General features: G+C 43.9%; 1 protein-coding gene across 24 annotated transcripts in view; it reads left to right on the top strand.

The window, feature by feature from the left end:
- Window positions 1-18,696, top strand: part of MICAL3 (microtubule associated monooxygenase, calponin and LIM domain containing 3) — a 170,603-nt gene that overhangs the window by 13,904 nt on the left and 138,003 nt on the right. For 21 of the 24 annotated variants that reach the window (XM_088054989.1, XM_088054987.1, XM_088054990.1 and 18 more), the window contains exon 1: window positions 7,526-7,642. The exons of 1 other annotated variant lie outside the window; for it this stretch is intronic. The gene's annotated coding sequence lies outside the window, so the exon portion shown is untranslated. Of the gene's footprint in view, window positions 1-52; window positions 182-6,241; window positions 6,262-7,525; window positions 7,643-18,696 lie in introns of those variants that run through there. 2 more of the 24 variants (XM_088054966.1, XM_088054968.1) reach the window with 2 other exon arrangements.

Here is an 18,696-nt window from a genome sequence, read left to right as displayed (position 1 = left end):
CTTGCGAGCGTAGAGAAGGAGAATATCACTGGTAGGAGCCCTGCAAAGAGAAAAAAGCCGTGTGGAGTGGCCAGGGGCTCTAATTCAGGTGTGTGCCCCTGCCAAGGTGGGAGAGCTGTGAGCACCTGTCGGGGAGGAGTTGACTCATGTGAGAAGAAGGTCATTCCTGCAGCCTCGATCTGTGAGTACCAACCCAGCCAGCATCTACTATCTTCTGCTGCAAATGTTATTTATTCTTTGTCATTGACTAGTAAATCACAGGGTTTCTTGTGTCTAAGGGGAGGTTTTTTCTTTTGTGCTAGCTCCAGGCTTCATGCAAAATCTGTGAATGCACTACTACTGGCTTTTTGTCCTAGGCAAGAATTCCTGCAGGAGCTGCAGCCTTGCCATTAGCAGCAGGTTTCTTACAGGAAGCTCGCTGAGATCTGCAATTTGTAGTGAGCACTGCACTACCTTAATACCAGGTTTTGTGCTCTAGCCAGCTGATACAGCCTTGTATCAGCATTTAATTCATGATTCCAGCCTTTGTTGTACAAGCTGACTTATTTGTTTCCGTTGAGATTAAGAATTTAAGCAGTAAGTAAATCAAGTGCTTGAACAGGTGCAGAAAGAGTATTTGCCCGGTGTAGGATAGAGTTACAAGCAGTTTCATTCTGATGAGACAAACAGATGCTCCAGATCAACTGCTGATAAAAGGAATTATTATACTGGCAAAGATCCACCACATTCCCTTGTAGCACATGGGTGTCATAGTCAAGCATACAGACAGAAGCCATGGGTGAGATCGATCTAGCATGGCTAACAATAGGCATCTATAAACGTGGTCATGTTACTGAGCAGTGTGATCATCGTGTCCTGAAAAAATATTAATATAACTTAGACATCTGGGGAAAGAACACACTGCTTTGTAAAAAAAGTAATTGAAAAAAAACATTATAAATATATATATAAAGAATTATAAGGGAAAATAAATCAAAGGCCATACACCATAGATCTGAAATCCTGATCAACCTGCAGCCTGCACACATGAAAGCCAAGGAGATTTTGTTTTCTCCAGATGAATTTGGTGCTCGTTCTGTTCCTTAATCAGACAGCAGCACTGGGGCATCTCTAGCTGTAATCTCATTAAGACTATTAGGCTGTGATTGTACTTGTGGTCTGTTGCTGGCATGCATTTGGGCAGACAAATGATCCCTGGAGCTCTCACAGTTGAGAGGAGACGGGGATCCGTTGTTTCTCACGAGGTTTGAAAATCCTACATCCTCGGCTTTGGAAAGGCACTGTTTGCAAAGCAGCGGGGAAGGCAAACGGGGACAGGTCCTCTCAGCCCAGGCACACAAGGGCAGCTTGTGAACACGGCTTCTCTTGGTGCCACGGGAGTCACGTGTGGGCACAATAATGGCACAGCAGCCTCCCCTCAGTGTGTAAATAGCATAAAGCTGTGCCTGTGCGAGTGTTGGCGTGACAGGCTGGGTGACTACAGAGCAAAAGTAGGAGTCAGAAATTAATTATGTCCTCCTTTCTCCAGCCCCAGAACCACTCCTGTGTTCTGCTTTGTCCTGACGGTTGCAACTAACACAAACATAGTAGCTTTTGTTTAGTTGGCCTCTTTGACCAAACTGAAAAATATTTTGATGATATTTCTGGATATTTCTGGAGTCAGATACAACTCTTTTCATTCAATTTTAGCCCATCATTCTTCATTACAATTCCAGGGGACACCATAAATACCTCTAGTTTCTCTTCCTCATGCCTGCATCGCTCAAAGAGTAGCCCACAGTTGTGTTCCTGGGCAACAGTGGAGTTTGAGTGCTTCTGGAGGCCAGTGGATTTGCAGCCCCCTGCATGACCCCTGCACATGTGGATCTCCTGCACACAAACCCACAAGCGGTTGATGTCATTCGCGCATGAGCCTTGGGAAGCAGGCTGCTGAATGAGTGCCAGTGTACCACACAGTTCATAAATATGTAAAAGCAGCGGGCCCTAGCCCAGCAAGCTCAGATTCAGAAACGTTTAGCAGATGTTCTGGCTGTGGGGGAGGAAAACAGGAGATGAATAACTACAGTACTGCAATAGCAAATACTTTGTTGATGAAACTGCGCAAAAATTAGAATGACAAACACACCCTTACCGGGACTTTGACCTATCCATAAAACAACATCAACATGTTTTATTAATAGTAGTTCCACATTCTCAAGATCAATAAAGTGACTTCATTGATTTACTTTTCCCTTTCTATTAATACTTCTCTAAACAGTGATGAATTTGGATTGAACATAGGTAGAGTCTTTTTTACAGCTTGTCAAAGAACAATTCCAGTAGCTCTAATAAAATAGTATAAACTTCTCAACCAGGACAACACAGCTAAAGAGAATCTAACCATGGTTAAGAGTTTGAAGGAAACTTCCAAATCTGTTTGAGATTTGGGGCTGTCAGTAATTTCCAGACAGCACCACAAGGGAGCTGCTCTGTACACTTCCTTAAAGGAGTAAAAAGCTGTTGTTTTAAAAACAAGCATAGAAAACATAGCTCAGGCTCTCCCTTAATCCAAACTCCAAATAGTAAACATGCCTTTTAGACTTTGATGCATGCTACATGGAGTAAACCCATCTCAGCTTTACTGGCAGCTCTTGTGGGGAACTTGTATAGTCCAAATTAGATAAGGAACCAAAGAAAGGTCTCAATAATGGCCTTGCAGGAATTGTCATTACATTTCACCAAGGAACATTTGAATCCATTCCCTTTGGTCCTTCTCAAGGACTGTCTGAGTACAAGGAAGTGCTCTACTTGTGATTTTTTTGGTTGATGTATTTAATTGTAGGCCAGCAATCTAGTAGTACTTCATCTGGGTATGGTGTTCTTGCATATCTATATTTTCTTCCTTGACAAGCACTTGTCTTACTGCTTTGAAGGATCTCACACCTCTTTACATACTTGAACTGTAGTTCCTAAAGCATGAAGTGAAACTCAGCTGGGCTACTCTTCCCAGCCCTTAGCATAATGTACCATTTTGGGAGGGAGTTTTCTGCATTTTGGTTTGGGTTAATTCTGCTTAAAACTTTACAGTATAGTGAAGTGAAAGTTGTGTGTTTCTCATCAGCTTCTCGTATGCCCACAGTCCTGAGTCATAGCAGCAAACCCAGCTGCAACTTTATGTTTTACTGCTTGGCAAAATCTGTGAGCAGTGAAATTGTCTGAAGTGTGTATGCACAGACCCAGAGCCTTTCTTATTCTTAAAGTAGTTCCAAATGATAAAGTCTATACTGAACACTCAGCAGATTTGCATGTAGCCCCAGAGATACCTTCCTTGTTAGTTCCTATCAGAACACTTGTTTTTTCAGCATGAAGGGCTAGAAACATTTATCTTCATGTTCAAAACTCACTGGCTCTGATGGGCTGCCTTTTTATTTTCCTTTTTAACTGCAGAAGTTTTTACCAACAGAAATTTTTACTTAGAGAGCCAAGAGAGAGGTTTTTTTAAGTGAATTATGCATGTATTTGTTTCCTTGCAACCAACCACCACCAGCAATTTATTTGAAACTCAGCTCCCAGCTCAGCACACAACATCAGTCTGGATTAGGGTGTGCATGTGTGTTCAGAGGTAGTGCAGGGGGTTGAATGCATCATTTCATAAATATTACAGCTATTCAAATTCCTGTGCAGTGAATAATCACCAGTATCAGGAGAATGACGAGTGCTTGGTGACTTCTGCCTTGCATTTGAACCACAGATTGAACACTTGTGTTCTTGCTTAGGAAGTCAGTGCTCTGGAACAACTGGACAGAAAGCAGCAAATTGTAAAACTTTAAAACTTTAAAACTAGTAGAGTAGACTAGCCCTTCAGTTTCTTCTGAAAACAGTTCTTGTTTTGGAAGCTCTTAGCTGCTCATTTGTGTACAGATTACTTTTACATTAAAAAAAAAATGGGTTTAGCTGTCCAAGTAAGTGTGAGCATGAGAAAACAAGACTATAACTCATCAAGATCCCAATTCAGTTGCTTACAGCTGATGACAATTCAAATACAGTGACTTTTAACAGAAACACTTGTACACAGGAGAAAAGAGTTCCTGTTAATGGAGAGTGTCTCAGGGGCTTCAGCGGCAGTTTGGTTTTATATTGTGGCCTTTTACAAATTGAAGCAAGAAACAACAACAAAAAAATCCTCTGTCACTGTAAATGTCACACTAAAATGTATAAACAGGAGGGATGATTGTAGAACACACCAAGTGCTCCTTCCTTTCAGCATTGTACTGGTGAGGCCTCAGCTGGGAACGTGCTGCATGCTGTTCCTGCACAGAGAAATCCAGGAGAAACATGGATTAAAGTGAGAGCCACCAAAGGGCAACACCATGAATCAACAGAGCCTCACTCAATTCTAGGAGGACAGGCAAGACAAAATGGATTTTTAGGTCTGGGGAATGTGGTGACATGAGAAATCTTTGTGCATCTAAAAGGCTGTTGAAGGAGTGGGGAACAAATGGGGTTTTTTTGTCTTTATTGGGTAGGATGAGAAGTACAAGTAAATTATGGTAAAAGAAGTCCAGGCTGACCATTAGGGGAAACTTTCTAAAGGCAAAAAGAGTGAATCATGAGGAAAGAACATCTTTCTTGGACAGGCTGTGGTGTCTGCACTGGGGAGGTCTTTAAGAGGTAAAACATGGGACAGAGATGCTTTCACAGTGCTGGAGTTAGATGACCTTTCAGTATCCCTTCCAGTCCTGTAATTTGGTGATCACCTTCTTGTTTGAAAATCCACTTGCTGTGTTTTTACTTCCTGTTTCAGATGTGGGGACTCTGCTCCGGGACAGTACACTTCCAGTGGAATTTGGTGCTCTGGGTTTATAAGAGATTACAAATTCCTACAGGAGCATGCACCTGGCAAGTCTTGAACCTTGGAAGATTGTCAAAATAGAATTTTAGATTCCTTGGCTATTTTTACTGTGAAAATAACTTTGATTTCATAGAGATACCAAAAACTTTCTTGAATTTTCTTCTGTAACTTGCCTTCCTTGTTATACTCCTTGTCTGACAGCAACACCTGGGCCTTGTGAGCCTTGAATAGTTTCTCCATAAAAAAGCCAGGCCTTATTTTTCTGTATAGACTCTTGAAAACGGGACACTGTGCCATACTCTGACTTTATTTTGAGCAGTAGCAGGTCATCTCCTTTAAAAAGCTCAATCTGGAACCACAATATTTTTCCCTGGGTTGGTTTGGAGCTGCTTCCTCAACAGCTGCTCTGCTCACTAGCGGTCACTTCTGGAGTGCCAACACCCAGATTTACAGTGCCTGTAGGCACCAATTCTCAGGGAATCAATCATTGCCTGGCTGGGGTGAGGTGATTGTCCCCTAGTCCAGTGCAAACTAGTGGTTCTGTAAAATCCTTGGGGGAGATACGGTGCTGGGCTTTGCCTTGCACATCACCAGCCTGGAACATCAGGCTTCTAACTAAGCCTTGGCATAGGGTTTCAGCTGTCTTAGCTTGTTTTTTTTATAGTGCAAAATAGCCCATTTTGTACTGATGTTGCAGTTTTTGTGAGTGTGCTTTATTAGCCTAAAGTTCTGTACAGTACTGGCTGCCACCCTCCTCCCACTCTGCTCACCACGTGCACGCGGTGACAAGGGACATGCAGAGGCAGTACAGTCCTTTGTTTTTGCTTCAGTTCAACTTGTTTAAACCCTTCCTCTTACGGCACATTGTGAAAACTTCTCTGGGAATCCAGCAGCATAATGATGCAAATAACCCTGTCATATGACTTAGCCTCTCTGCTGCTGGATTCCAAAATGTCGAGCCAAGACATACAAGTCTCGCCGTGGATGCCATAGGCAGCCTCATGCTAGAGTGCAGATGGCTTTTCAGTTCCCTAATGGGAATTGTTTGGGTCCTTATTAGCACTTTACAAAGATTATTGTTGAACTTGCCAGCTCTCCTCCTGACTGTTCAGAGTGCTCAGCCAGTAATCACTGCAAACACCGTGTGAGTCGGCCCCGGGAGAGCATTTTGAAACATCTCCTGTATCACTGTATGTAAACCCCCTCCTCCGTCTGCTTTTTCAATAATTAACACACCCCCAACCTACATCTCTGCAGGGGAAGACACCTGCAAATATTGGTTTTGAACAGATAATGGAAGCTGCTGCCTCCCCTGCAAAGCTCTGCCTCTGTCAGTGACCTTCAGTGACTTCCAAGGGGGAATATTCCCTGTCTGGAGCTCTCGCCACCCTTTGGTGCTTGTATGGGCATGACTTTGTGCATCTGCTCAGGTAAGGATGGGCATCCTTGCCAGATTTTCCAACACGTAAGCTGAATCAGCGGGCTGGGGCTCTCCGGTGATTGCAACCAGTAGCTCTAATTTCTGTGCTCATGGAAACTCCATCAGTAAACAGGGTGGGTTGAGCCAAGTTTAGATCAGCTAAAGGCTTTCCTCCATCTGTTCTCAGACATGGATATAGATAGTGAATTGGGAATTGTGCACTTCTGGCTGATATTTGTCATACCCCATTGTAGTAAGAATTTGCTCAGCCATACAATTAATTCATTTTATGCACCTCTTATGAATGATATCTGCTCGATGTTTTATCGTGTGTTATTACAATACCTGACTGCTTTTCATGCCAAAATCTCTAGTACACTGTGGAGATGAAAACTTCTCTTAAGGTAGGGTTGGAAGGCTGTGGCTTTGGTAGGACTTTTCTGGGTTCCTCTCAGCGCTTTCTTGAAGACCAGGGGTTGGCTCATTTCTCTGTCCAGCCACTACCAACACTGTCACCTCTGTGTAACCTGAGGGATCAGTCGATATTTGGGGCTCCCAAGCCGAGTTGATTAGCAGGAGGCAAGGATGATGGCAGCAGCATCCACCTGCTGCAAGGCTGCTCATCTTCCCTAGCGCAGGGGCAAGGAGCCTGTCCCCGAGCGCATCGGGATCCAAACGGGACGCGTTGCTATGGCCACCCCCGACCCAAAAATATCCCCGGACTTTTCTCATGACGACTTCACAAGCGTCCCTGCGGCCGCTTTTAGATCTGATTTATTTGCCGCTTTCCTCCGGCCGGTTCCTTCGGCGCCATCGCTTGGCTCCATCAGCGTCTCCCGTGTCCCGGCGCCCCCGCGCGCGCCCCCGGGGCACAGCGCGCACCCCCCCCCCGCCTGGGGGCGCTTTAAACGGTCGCAGCCTCGCCCCGCCCCTTTTTTAATCTCCGCCAATCCCCGCCCGGCCTTGTTGCAATTCGAGCGGTGGGAGCGTACCACTGCCACAGGGGGCGGGGGAGGAGCGGGAGCGTTTAGGGGCTGTGGGGGAAGAACCGCGCGGGAGATGGTGTAAATTCCCCGCCACACCCGTTGTTCTCCTGTTGTCTTCGCTCTCCGCTCCTTGTCCCCCTTCTCCAGCGCGTGTCCAGAGGCTGTGAAACCGCCGCTTCCCCGCCGTCGCTCCCCTTTTCCCGGTGCGCCGCCCGAAGGGACGGGCGGTGAGGGGGCTTTGCCCGCGCGGTGGGCGGGGCAGCGGCAGCGCGAGCTGCCAAGGTGCGCGCGCGCCGCCGCCGCACCCGCCCCTCCCGCGGCGGGCAGGGACGGGTCTGTCCCGCTCCGCTCCAGCCTCAGCCCCAGCCCCGCTCCGCCGCCCCCGAGCAGCGGCATGAAGCGAAGGCAAGTGCCCGCGGCGGGGCGGGAGGGCTGCGGGGCGGCAGGTGGGGCGGTGCGCGGAGGACCCCCTCGTGCCGCGGCTCCGCGCGGGGAGCGGGGTCTGCGCTCCCAGGGGGGAGCGGCGGTAGCGGCTGGCACGGGGCGGAGGGCACCGCCAGCGCTCCGTGACCCCATTACACGGCTCGGCGACCCGGGGCCGGAGCGGGTGGCTCAGCCCAGGGCACGGCGGCGGTGCCGGGCTGGGCGGAGCGGCGGTGGCCGCGCTGCCGCGGTTCGGCCTTATCGCCCGGGGCACCGTGCGGGTGCCTCGCACCGCCCGCCAGCCGCGGCCGCCACGGGCTCATAAAGTGCTGCTGCCGCTTCCGTCACACGGAGCTCACGGCAGAAACCGCCCGCAGCTCGCACAGGCTGCTGCTTGTCTTACCTTTAGCCTTTTTGTCGTCATTCTCAGATAGATTCAGCACGAAGGGTTATAATATTTGTACCTCTGCTCCTTTATTTATTGTGTTATGGTTCGTTCTTAATCTCTGCGGGCTGTTGCCCTAAGATGTGTTTAAGGGTGTTTAGTACTTAACAAGGGTAGCTGCTTCTAAACATAGGGTTTCTTCTTGTATAATAAAAACCTGCTTATCCATTCACTGCAATGACTTAATTTCATATTCTAAAGAAGTCCTCTCTTCACCTCATGCAGTGATCCATTTAAGGTTAATGCTCTGGAGCACCTGGATAACTTTCCCTCCATCTCGACAAAAGTTAATGTTATGTTTGACACGATAAAATAATTCTGCTTCCTTTGTTGGTCCTTTTGTGCTGCTTTGAAAGCTGAACAAAATGAAGAACCTTTGTGAAGTCTTTGAGTGTTAGACTCAAAATTGGCGTTCTCGGTTATTCTGCACTTTAAATGAACTTTGTCTGTGCTAGTGCAGTGGACTTAGGGGAAGCTGAGCAAATAAATGGCCTCTCAGTGGACAAGGTGGATATACAGGAAATGATTATCCATTAGGCTCCTTTTAGCTAGAAACTTAGAAATATATAAGGTAACTGAGCTCTGAAAAATGCAATAAACAAGATTTTCTTTGTTTAACTATAGACTCGCTTGAAATATACTACACTTACCTATAGTTACACTAAAATCTCTTTCTGTAATTCTTATAACGTACATATTTGATTTATTTCTCACTGTCACATTTTCAGTACTTGTGTTTGGGTTGGTTGCACTGCAGGGATATGTTCAGTAAAAATAACTCACTGCATGGGAATTAAGCTCTTCAATCATGGGAATATTTCTGCTGGCCTGAGAGTCTGTAAAAGCTTACTGGTACAAAACTAGATTTAGAGTTATATTGGAGTTGGCACTGCCCCTTTAAACCAGCCAAAACTCCACTGCACGTTCATCTGCAGCTGCAAAAGTCACACTACAGTTAAGAAAACAGATATGTTTGCATTTAGCTTGCAGCTTTCTAAAATACTTCTGCCTAAGCAGATGGCTTAACTAGGTATGCTGGACTTGTATTCATTCATGTCTTAAATTACAGTTGGAAGGCACACCTTACAGCTAATTGGTGATGTTGGTAATCCTGTAATTATTAAATTAATGGATGGGGAACTCCTCTTCAATGTTACCGGACAACCATAAATATTTTTCTTTTGCCAGTTATTTCTAAGTATTTGTGCAGAAGAAGCAACTAATAGTTATGCTGCTGCTGAATTACATGTATCTCAGTTTCAGTATTCAATAAATTTGAATCCAAATCCTGTTTCTGACTATCCTATGTATTAAGAAAGGATCTGTAAATAGTAGGTAACTGTATATTCCTGGTCTAAACCTAAACACAGCTGGTTGAGGTCAGGATGACATTTTATTCTTTCTTGCCTCTCTGGGTTTCAAATATCCTGCAAACATGCCTTACTGAGAAATCTCAGTTATTTTGCAGGTGCAGGTCTCTTGATAAAGGCTCCAGCACTGTTACTTTGCCATGAGTGAACTTTGAATTACTGTTGTACTCATGGTAATGCAGGGCTGATGACACTTCTTGGAGAAAGCTGAGGCAGAACTGGGCTTTACTTGGATGTGTTCCTCTTTCCTTGCAGGATTTCAAAACGACTTCTCAGACACTTAGGTAATCCATGAATGGATTAGGGTTTGGTTTTATTTCCCTTTGCAAACAGGGGCTGGTGGAATCTTAGAGTAGTACTCAGGGTAGCTCCAGGTGAAGGGAGAACTGTTTCGGCTTCTGTCTGTCCTTGGCAGAGGCAGGAAACTTCCACTCTGTCACTGGAAATTGCCCACAAGAGCAACAGCAGAGCCTGTACGTGCTGTTACAGTCTGATGTTATATGATTTATATGATTTTTAGGAATCCTTCCTCTGCCTGGTGATCTATGTCTTAACAACCTGGAGTAAGAAGGAACCCCATCAACGCTGTGTGCAGGGTCATCAGGCAGGAGCAAAGCACAGCCTGCCCTGGGGGCTGCTCTTACACACGTGTGCTGTTAATTGGGGGGTGCAAAATGCAGCTTTCCCCAGGTACTCCTGGTGTGGATGTGATCCCTGAAATGTTTCCTGGGAGTGCTTTTACTGCAGCAGATCCTAACGGTAATCTCATCTTCCATCCAAAAAGAGGAGGAGGGAACAGTTCCTGCTGGTCAGTGCAAGGAAGGGGGATTTTCTGTTTGCTCTGAGACGTTTTCTTGGGTCTCCCAGCAGCACTGGATGCTGCTCATGATTAGAGAGGTGGAAATAAAATAGCAGCGATACCGAGCTGGGGTTCATGCTGCTCTTTGGGAATGATGGGATAAGATACAAGAGTCAGGCACTGTTTGTTTACTAGGAGGGGAGATACCATATCTCCAAAACCATCGAGATAGATGTAAGCTAACCTAGGAACATCAACTCACCACCCTTTCCTTCCTTTTTCTCCCCTTCCCCAGCTGAATGTCAGCTCACATTGTAATGGCATAGGGGAGAGGGAGAAAGTGAAAAGTACATCCAGGAGAACCCAGAAACATATACATACCAGGGAATGAGATCTGCAATAGGTGGTATTTGTGAATGGTGTGAAAACATTTGGAGCTCAAACATTTTGAGTGTTTGGGGCACACAATGAGTTCAGTTTCAATGAATTATTTGTTGTCTGTCCCAGTGGATTCCTTCTAATGTTGAGGTAATTGGAATATGGATTAAGGAATTGATAAGGCTCTAACAGCATTTGGTTTCTTTGTATTAACAGTAAACAGACATGGCTCTTCCCATTCTGCATGTGTTGTATCTTGGTTTGAAGAGACACTGTGATACTCTTGTGTATGGAATGGCTTGTGATAGAAATGGAGTGCCCAGAAATGGGAAACAATTTAAGGAAGGGGAGGTTGCTCACCTCTGTAGACAGCCTCTCTTCTGATACCTCTTCTTTTTTTTCTTTCTCCTTTGAAGGTTTAATCGAGCAGCAATCATGTGCTTTGGTAGCAAGATGAAACTGAAGGATGTTTATCTGTTTTTTTTTTTTTAGATACTGAAATTTACTCCATTCAAATGTATTCAGTAAGACTAGGAAAGGAAATGCAAGTTTTTGCTTTTCCTAGACAGCATTAAATTAACAATAGAATTATTTCAGCTTCAGGAAAGAGGAATGTATTTCATCCCACACTTCCTGAGGGAATTCATACTTTTCTGTTGAAGGTGGGCAGTAGCAGCACAGTTTTTCGGCTGAAGACAAGAACTTGATTGCTCTGATAGAGATCAACTGTTCTGAACCTGTTGTTTTGCAATAGACAACATGAGAAACTGCCTTTCATTTTTGAGAAGGGACACTGAAGAAAGCTATGGGAATTGTGAGGAAAACCTTTTTACTACATTCCTGTCTCTTTCAGCCTGTCATCTCTTTCTTCCCAGATCTTTATCCTTGTTATATGTTAACCTTTTTCATTCTTTCTCCACAGAGACTTTGAGATATGATCTTTTGTGTCTAGCCACATGGTTAAAACTAGTCTAGGCTGCCCTTGCTTTGTCTGGATTTCTTCTTGAAAATTCAACTGTTCAAAACAATGACCATTTTTACCAAAAATCATTCCTACATGGGGTTCTACAGCTAGACATAAGCACATCACCACAGAACAGAGGAGATAAAGTCTACTTTCTACCTTTAATCTTTCTTGGCCCTTATCTCCTGTCACCTGGAGTGAAATGCTGTGGAGCACTTGGTAATGCTGTTTGCTTTGAAGGCATTCAGCAAAGCCTTGTTGTGGACTTTCTTTGCTTTGTTCATGCAGATGGGTGCTTTTCAGCCATCATGAAGAAGAATCCCATAGATATCTCTGGAGCTGCTTCATCTTCTGCCTTCAGAGAGGTTCATAATGCTCTCACCTGCCATGAGCTGACTGAACCACAACAGCTTGCCAGTGGAATCAATAGGTCTCTGCTTATCTGCCTTGAGTGGTTTTGTCTTTTTGCTGCCTTCTCTTCTTTCCTCGGATCTGCTTGTCCAGCAGTCACCTCACCCCCTGAGGTAGAGTCTCTCTGTGCCAGAGATGTGTTTTCTTGCTCTGCTCCTGTGCAGCATATTGCGTTTTGCAGTTCTGGCTTAGACTGATGATCTTGAATGTTATTGTAGGATGCAAAACAAAGGTAAAATCTTGACATTTTCTGTGCTCCAACCTCAGTCTGGGAATATTTGTTTTACCTTATGGGTCTTTTGCTGTGTTTTCCTGCATCAGGATTCCAGTTGTAAACCTTAATTAAAATATGGGAAATAGCCCATTTACAGAATCAGCTTCCTCTTTGGCCAGCAGGAAAATGGTTCTGTGTTATTGCTCTCTGCCCTCCTGTTTGGAAATAATTCCTCTGAAAATGCAGTGCTTTGATGTGACGCGAGGCTTGCTGGAGGCTGATGTGGTTGAGGGAAGAGGACATTGCAGTGCATTGAAGGCTTCTAATAAATCTCTTTCAGACTTTGTCTTTTATTTTCATGGCTGTAAGATGTTTTGGAATGAACTTTGGGTGGTACATCTGATGAAGTCTTAGGCTATAATCTTCTAGGCTTCTAAGCAACTTTTGAACTGAAGTGACAATAGATAGCATAACTTTTACAGTGAACTCCCTTTAGATCACTGAGGTTTCTTTACTCTGTGGGGAGAGCTCTCACTGGAAGTTTGGGATCATATCTCTGCCATACAAATAAAAATGCTTGTGCCTATGTGAGTCCTAGCTAATATTTCTATCTCTTTATGACCCTGATGGAACTGTCCTGGTTGAGCAGAATGGTTTGGAGTCCCTTTTTGCCTTCCTCTTGGTGTTTCTAAATGTGTTGACTTACACAACTGTTAAAAAGTCTTGTTGGCTTGGGTGTAAAGGATAATACCAACTCTGCTCTGTTTTGTGAGATGCTGCAGCTTGAACTGATTTGCACCATTTAACACTCACACGTTTTTCAGAGTTCATTAAAAAATTTAGTCTAAAGGCAAGCAGAGACAAATTTGATTCTAACCCAGTTAAAGAGCACAGACCCAATTGATATCCATCAGTGATAACCATGGGATATCCAAGTTATTCTGGATCTTGTGTTGAGGAGTGTCCTCCAGCACTTCCAACATCATGGTAATGTGACTGAAGGAATGAAGGAGAGGTAGAAAGTAGATTTTATCTCCTGATCTGTGGTGATGTGCACAGAAATGAGAAATGGGGGACAGGTGTTTGTCTGAGAGTCTTGCTATAAACAATCAAACAATATTTCACTAGTTTGTTTTTTATTTGGTTGAGTTGTTTTGTGGCAGAAAGTAATTTCTGTAATAGCAGTCTGTGTACATGGTATGTGGCACTCCATCTGGTGTAAACAGAGTTCTGCTTCTGCTCCATTTGATGAAGTCAAATATGGTTTTTCTGTGTCAGGAAGGGTGAACAGCTTTGGAGAATGCACCATGATTCACTTTGCTACACTAAATCACTAATTCATTAATTAGGCAAAGTTCCCATTCAGAACTCTCTAGAGCTGTGCCTCTTGCTGTGCTGATGGCAAAGGAAGACTGGTTTGGAGTTAGCCTTTGTGTCCAGTTTCCCTGGTGAGCCTGGGAAAGTCAGTGCCTCGCTCCAGGTACTTCAGGTTTCTTCCAGATCTTGTGTCATTTGGTCTTACTGCTTATGAACAGAACCTAAACATACTCTAGACTTTCCAGAGACAGTAGATCTGCTTACACATTTTGGTAGCAACAGCCATGAGCCAGCAGGACCAAGGAATGTGTTTAGGACATGCCTCGTGGGCTGGGTTAGCTGTGCAGTTTGCTGTGTTCTTTCCTTGGAGAGGAATTGGTTAATGCTAATTTAGAAATGGTATAGTATCAGCTGTGATCTAAACCAGCTAAATTGCTTGCGGTGTGTCACTTGAGATGTTTGCTTCCTCCTTAGGAGAATTCTTCTGCTAATGTGCCCTTTTCTGGATCATTGTCTAGATGTCTCATCAGTCTGGAGTGGCTTGTTTTCAGTGCCATGTGCTCTCTGGAGAGTTTATTTTTAAATAGTTACTGAAGCAACAGTCTTCTGAAATGCTGCTGTGTTAGGGTAGAAGGAATTAAAATGTTTACTGAGCCTCAGAAAGTCTAGATTGAAAAAAAATACATTTGTATCTTCTGTTCTCTAAGGCTGGATGAAACTGTTTTAAAGATGACTTGTTTACTTTGTATTTTTCTTCCTCAGAACTCCTCTAGTTTAAGTTGTGTACGTTCCCAAACTGAAATATTGCCAAGCTCAAATGTTTTACTTCAAAGGCTGCTGTGTGCTGTCTTTCATTCTCTGCTATAAAAGATGACTTGTTTTCACCTGTGGTGAATTCTGCCATCTTAAGGTGAGCTTCATCCTGAGATAGCCACCTTGGAACTGTTGCTCCCATGGAGGAGTAAGGTACTATTACACAAGAAAAATAAATTTCCTTTTTTAAAGAGAAGCATTTTGTAAGTCTTCCTTCCTCGTGCCAAAAACCTGGGGACTTTGCTGTTTACCCTCTGCCAAAAAAATTCAAAGAAAATGTTTTTCCGGAGGTCAGATTTCCTTATCACGTTGTACTCCTCCAGCATTGTAGCCATTCTACTTTATATAATTTTCTGTCTAAATCAAAAGCCTTCAGATAGGTTGTGTCAGGACAATAATTAAAGTCACTGTACTAATTTGAAATCATATCATGTCACTGATAAATCAAATGATTAATTAAAAGTTGCAGGATGTCACCTCCATGCTAAAGGGATTGTCTTTTTCTTAGTCTTCATTCCTTTGCTGCTCCATTCCTGTACTTTCCAGCTATCACAAAAGGCCCTTTGTTGTTCATTTGACTGTTAAACTATGCTTATTTTATGCTTCATCAAACTCTCAATGAGCTCAAGGTTTATAATATCAAAAGTCTGGCTCTCCAAGGGTGAGAGAAGCTAACATATTTCATAAAGCTGTAGGGATCAACCAGCATAGAGGAAAACATCCCAGGCAGTCAAGACTTTCTTGATGGTGGTGGCTTCTTAGCAAGCAGTGGTGGCAATTTCTGGGCACGATGCTTTCTCACTGCCTGTGCATTCAGCTGTTGAGCAGAGTGCTTTGGTTCTAGACTTTGGAGAAAGCAAAGAATTTCAGAAACATGAAATTCTGAAGTTCACATCAAAGTTCACCGTTGTAAAATGAGAGGAAAGGACACGGCCAAGCAGGCTTCAGGTGCACAGGTCAGACGTGACCCAGCTGGCCCAGCACTGCACACTGGTCTCAGTTCTTCCTTTTCCTCCTGGTGTCACAGCAGAGGTGCATCTTGAAGGGAAAACTCCTGATGGCCTGGGCATCATGTGCTCTGAGATTAACGGAGTAAATTAAGATGAGTGTTGACTTCTGTTGGATTTGAGCATGAATTGCCTTACAATGCTGTGCTAATTACGGCAATTCAGGAAATGATTCACAAGAGTGGGTAGCTGAGCTTGGTTCTCCTAACAGCTGCCTTAGCTTAAGCTAGGTTGGTTTATTTACTAGAATTGTGCTTCATGAGCTACAATGGCACTTGCAAATGCTCAGTGTTAATTCCTGACTTGATTGAATGGAGTCCTTTGACAGATGACTGAAGAACTGGAACAGCTTTAACCTCTCCACAAAGCAGCTTTGTTATGTATTTAGAAGTTTCTTTAGATGGTATGGGGTAGAAGGTGTTTCCAGTGCTGTGAATTAAATGCTGGGTTGTTACATTGGATATTGCATGATCTCAGTGGGGTTTGCTGCTTGCTTTGCCATGTAGGCTCCAATATGGAGAGAATATCCTTAATAAGTATCAGGGAATCTGGGAGCCAAGTAGATTCTTGTAAACCAGTTTTCAAATGCAGTAATGACTTAAAACATGGGATTTTTTCAGGTATAAAAAACTGTACTGTTCTATATCCCCAAGAAGAAATGCAAAAGATAATAGTATTGCCATTTGATGGGATAGCTGCTGCTGTGTGAAATACACACTGCTGTGACATATTAGAATTTATGCCACAGTTAAATGTGTGCAGTGTCTATGGAGCTTGTTATGACAGCAAAATCTTTAGGTAGTAAGAGCAAGGGTCATTGGTGTGAGATTAACTTGCATACAGCACTCCTTGTTGTGGAAAAGAATGTTTGGCAGGCATCAACTTTCTAAAACCTGATAATATTCAGGTACTGCAGAAAAATTCTCCTTTCTGTGAAGGTCTTAGAAATGGCAGTGGTGTCATTGTGGCAATGTCAGTGGTGGCAACTCTGGCCACCCTCTTCGGCTCTGGGTTTAGAGGGGCTTTTCTTGCTGGGGATAGGAGGAAAACATGATGGACCAACTACTTTGGTGTCCCTGTTCTGATTTGTGAGAACTTCCTAGAGCTGTGAAATGGAGCTGCAGCTCGGTTCTGGAGTCTCACTGCAGGATCTGGTGGCTACATCCTGCAATGGTTAATGGCAGTGGGGAAGATGAGCTGTGACCTCTCCCTGACAGAGCCCTGATTCTAAGGAGTTAAAACTTGGAGAGGAATGGACTGAGGTCAGCAGCACAATTAGTCTGTTCAGTAAATAATTTTCTTTGCATACTGACTCCATTCTTTCACTCATTATTTGCTCCACTTATTCTTTTCCCTTCCTACACACACGCAGGCAAATTTTCTGGCTTTATTATCCTCTCTTGCCTTAGTGACCACCTTCCAACAGCCACTTGTCAGTGTGACCCACCCTCTGGTAAGAAGCTTGTAGAAGATAGGTTCACTGAGCAAGAACCATCCTGGCTCTGGGATGGACACCTCTGCTCAGCGTAGGAGAGCACGGCTGTTTTCCAGCTGCTCCTGCAAGTCTGCCTGCTCGGAGCACTGCAGTGGCTCTACGGAATGCAGCATGCAGGAGGGAGGCTGCTCTTCAGCCAGACTGAAGAATTAAGAGCTGTTGCCCACCTTTTTTTCCCCTTGGTGGCAGGCTGTGAGCTTCTGGGTGAGTGAACATCTGGTACACGGCATGCGCTTTTCAAGGCTGCTGAAAGGGAAATCCATTAAATAGCCGTGCTGTTAGAATTTGGGTAAATGTAGGACAAAGCATTGGTTAATGCTGGAGCCTGCTAAACACAGCAGGCTTTCCAAGGGCTTGGACAGGGTGCTATGAAGAGGGAAAAAGCTTTTAAGGGTCCTGTGTCTGAGTATCCACAGAAAACATCTAGATGAAAAAGTAGGGTTTGGGGGGTTGAGTGACCTTGAATATGCTCATGTGAATCGAACAGTACCATGTGTGACTGGTATTTAGGAAAATATTTTCTGGGAGGCCCTTTTGTTAGGGGATAAGCAGTTTAAATGTCCTGAATTTGTTCAGAAATCTATTTTGATTTTTTAATGGAAGTATAGTAGCTGCTGCTTGTCACCTTTGTATGTGATCTTGTAAATGCTGCTATCCCCAGGCTCCTGCAAGATATGCTGACTCTATTTTGTGGGTGTTAAATTAATTTAGGAAACCCCACAGACAGAATGAAATAGGTGCTTAGCAGGTGTAGTGTAGCACAGCAGCTGTTAAGATGACAGTCCAGGTATAATCATAAATTTATACTTCTGGATTTGGGGGGCTTTGGTTCTGCAGCACTAAGTGATCTACAGCCCAATAACTCTTGCCTGCTGTTGGAACACAGCATCTGTGTTCTTTCTCTTTCCCTTAGGGCACTGTTGTCTGCTTCATTCTTCTGAGGTTTTTATGCTTTCCATTGTGTTTTCTTAAATAAAAAGGCAGCTCTAGAAACAAACAAACAAAATTCCTTTCTTGTTTGATTTCTGCTTTTCCTTTATAAAATTATTTTCCTGCTTTTTCTGATATGGCAGCATTATTAGAACCAGGACTTTTTTCAACTAAGCTTTGTTGCTGCAGAGCCAGTGGGATGAAGTGAGTATGTAGTGCTTGCTATGAGAAATTTTTTTTTTTACCCTTGGTTTAAATATTGATAGTAGTGGAGTTACAGATCTGAAGATACTAAATCAAGACAATTGTTCATTGTTTTCTAAACAGAGTTTAGATACAGCTTTCCTATGACTACATTGTACAGTGAAGTACATTCCTTTTCAGTAAATAGACAGGCTTTAAGTAAATAGACAGACTTGAACGCCCTCAGGTTCTTCAGATCTGAAACAACAGCAGCAATCACTAAAACCAAATTCAAAAGGAAAAACAATTACAGGATTTTTAGGAGTGTCTTGGGCAGTGCCCCTGCCCTCCAGTTGCTTGGTTTTTAAATCCTGGGGTTCTGTGTCCTCTTTGCCTGCTCTTGTCACACAGCACAGCTGTCTGAGAGTGCAGAGAGTCTTATCAGAAATCTGATCTGGGTTCAAAAATAGCCTTGTTGGATTAAAAGATGTGAAACCAGGCGGGTTTACTGTGGGATCCATAACTGCCACGATGGCACTGCTGGTCAGGGAGGAGGATTTGGTGCTGAATGACAAGGAAAAGTTGTTGCTTAATGATGTTGTATTTGGGAGAAGAGGGAGGAATGTTCCAAGTATTACAAGCTTGAATGAAAGAAAGAGGCGAGAGATGCAAATTAATGAAGGAGAGAAAGTAAAATCACTATTTCTATT

Source organism: Pseudopodoces humilis, chromosome 5, assembly GCF_049639895.1.
Source record: "Pseudopodoces humilis isolate 2021_Gansu_Grassland_sample_001 chromosome 5, ASM4963989v1, whole genome shotgun sequence".
Classification (NCBI taxonomy): domain Eukaryota; kingdom Metazoa; phylum Chordata; class Aves; order Passeriformes; family Paridae; genus Pseudopodoces; species Pseudopodoces humilis.
Note: the sequence above shows the minus strand (reverse complement) of the source record. Positions and strands in the feature narration are given on the sequence as shown.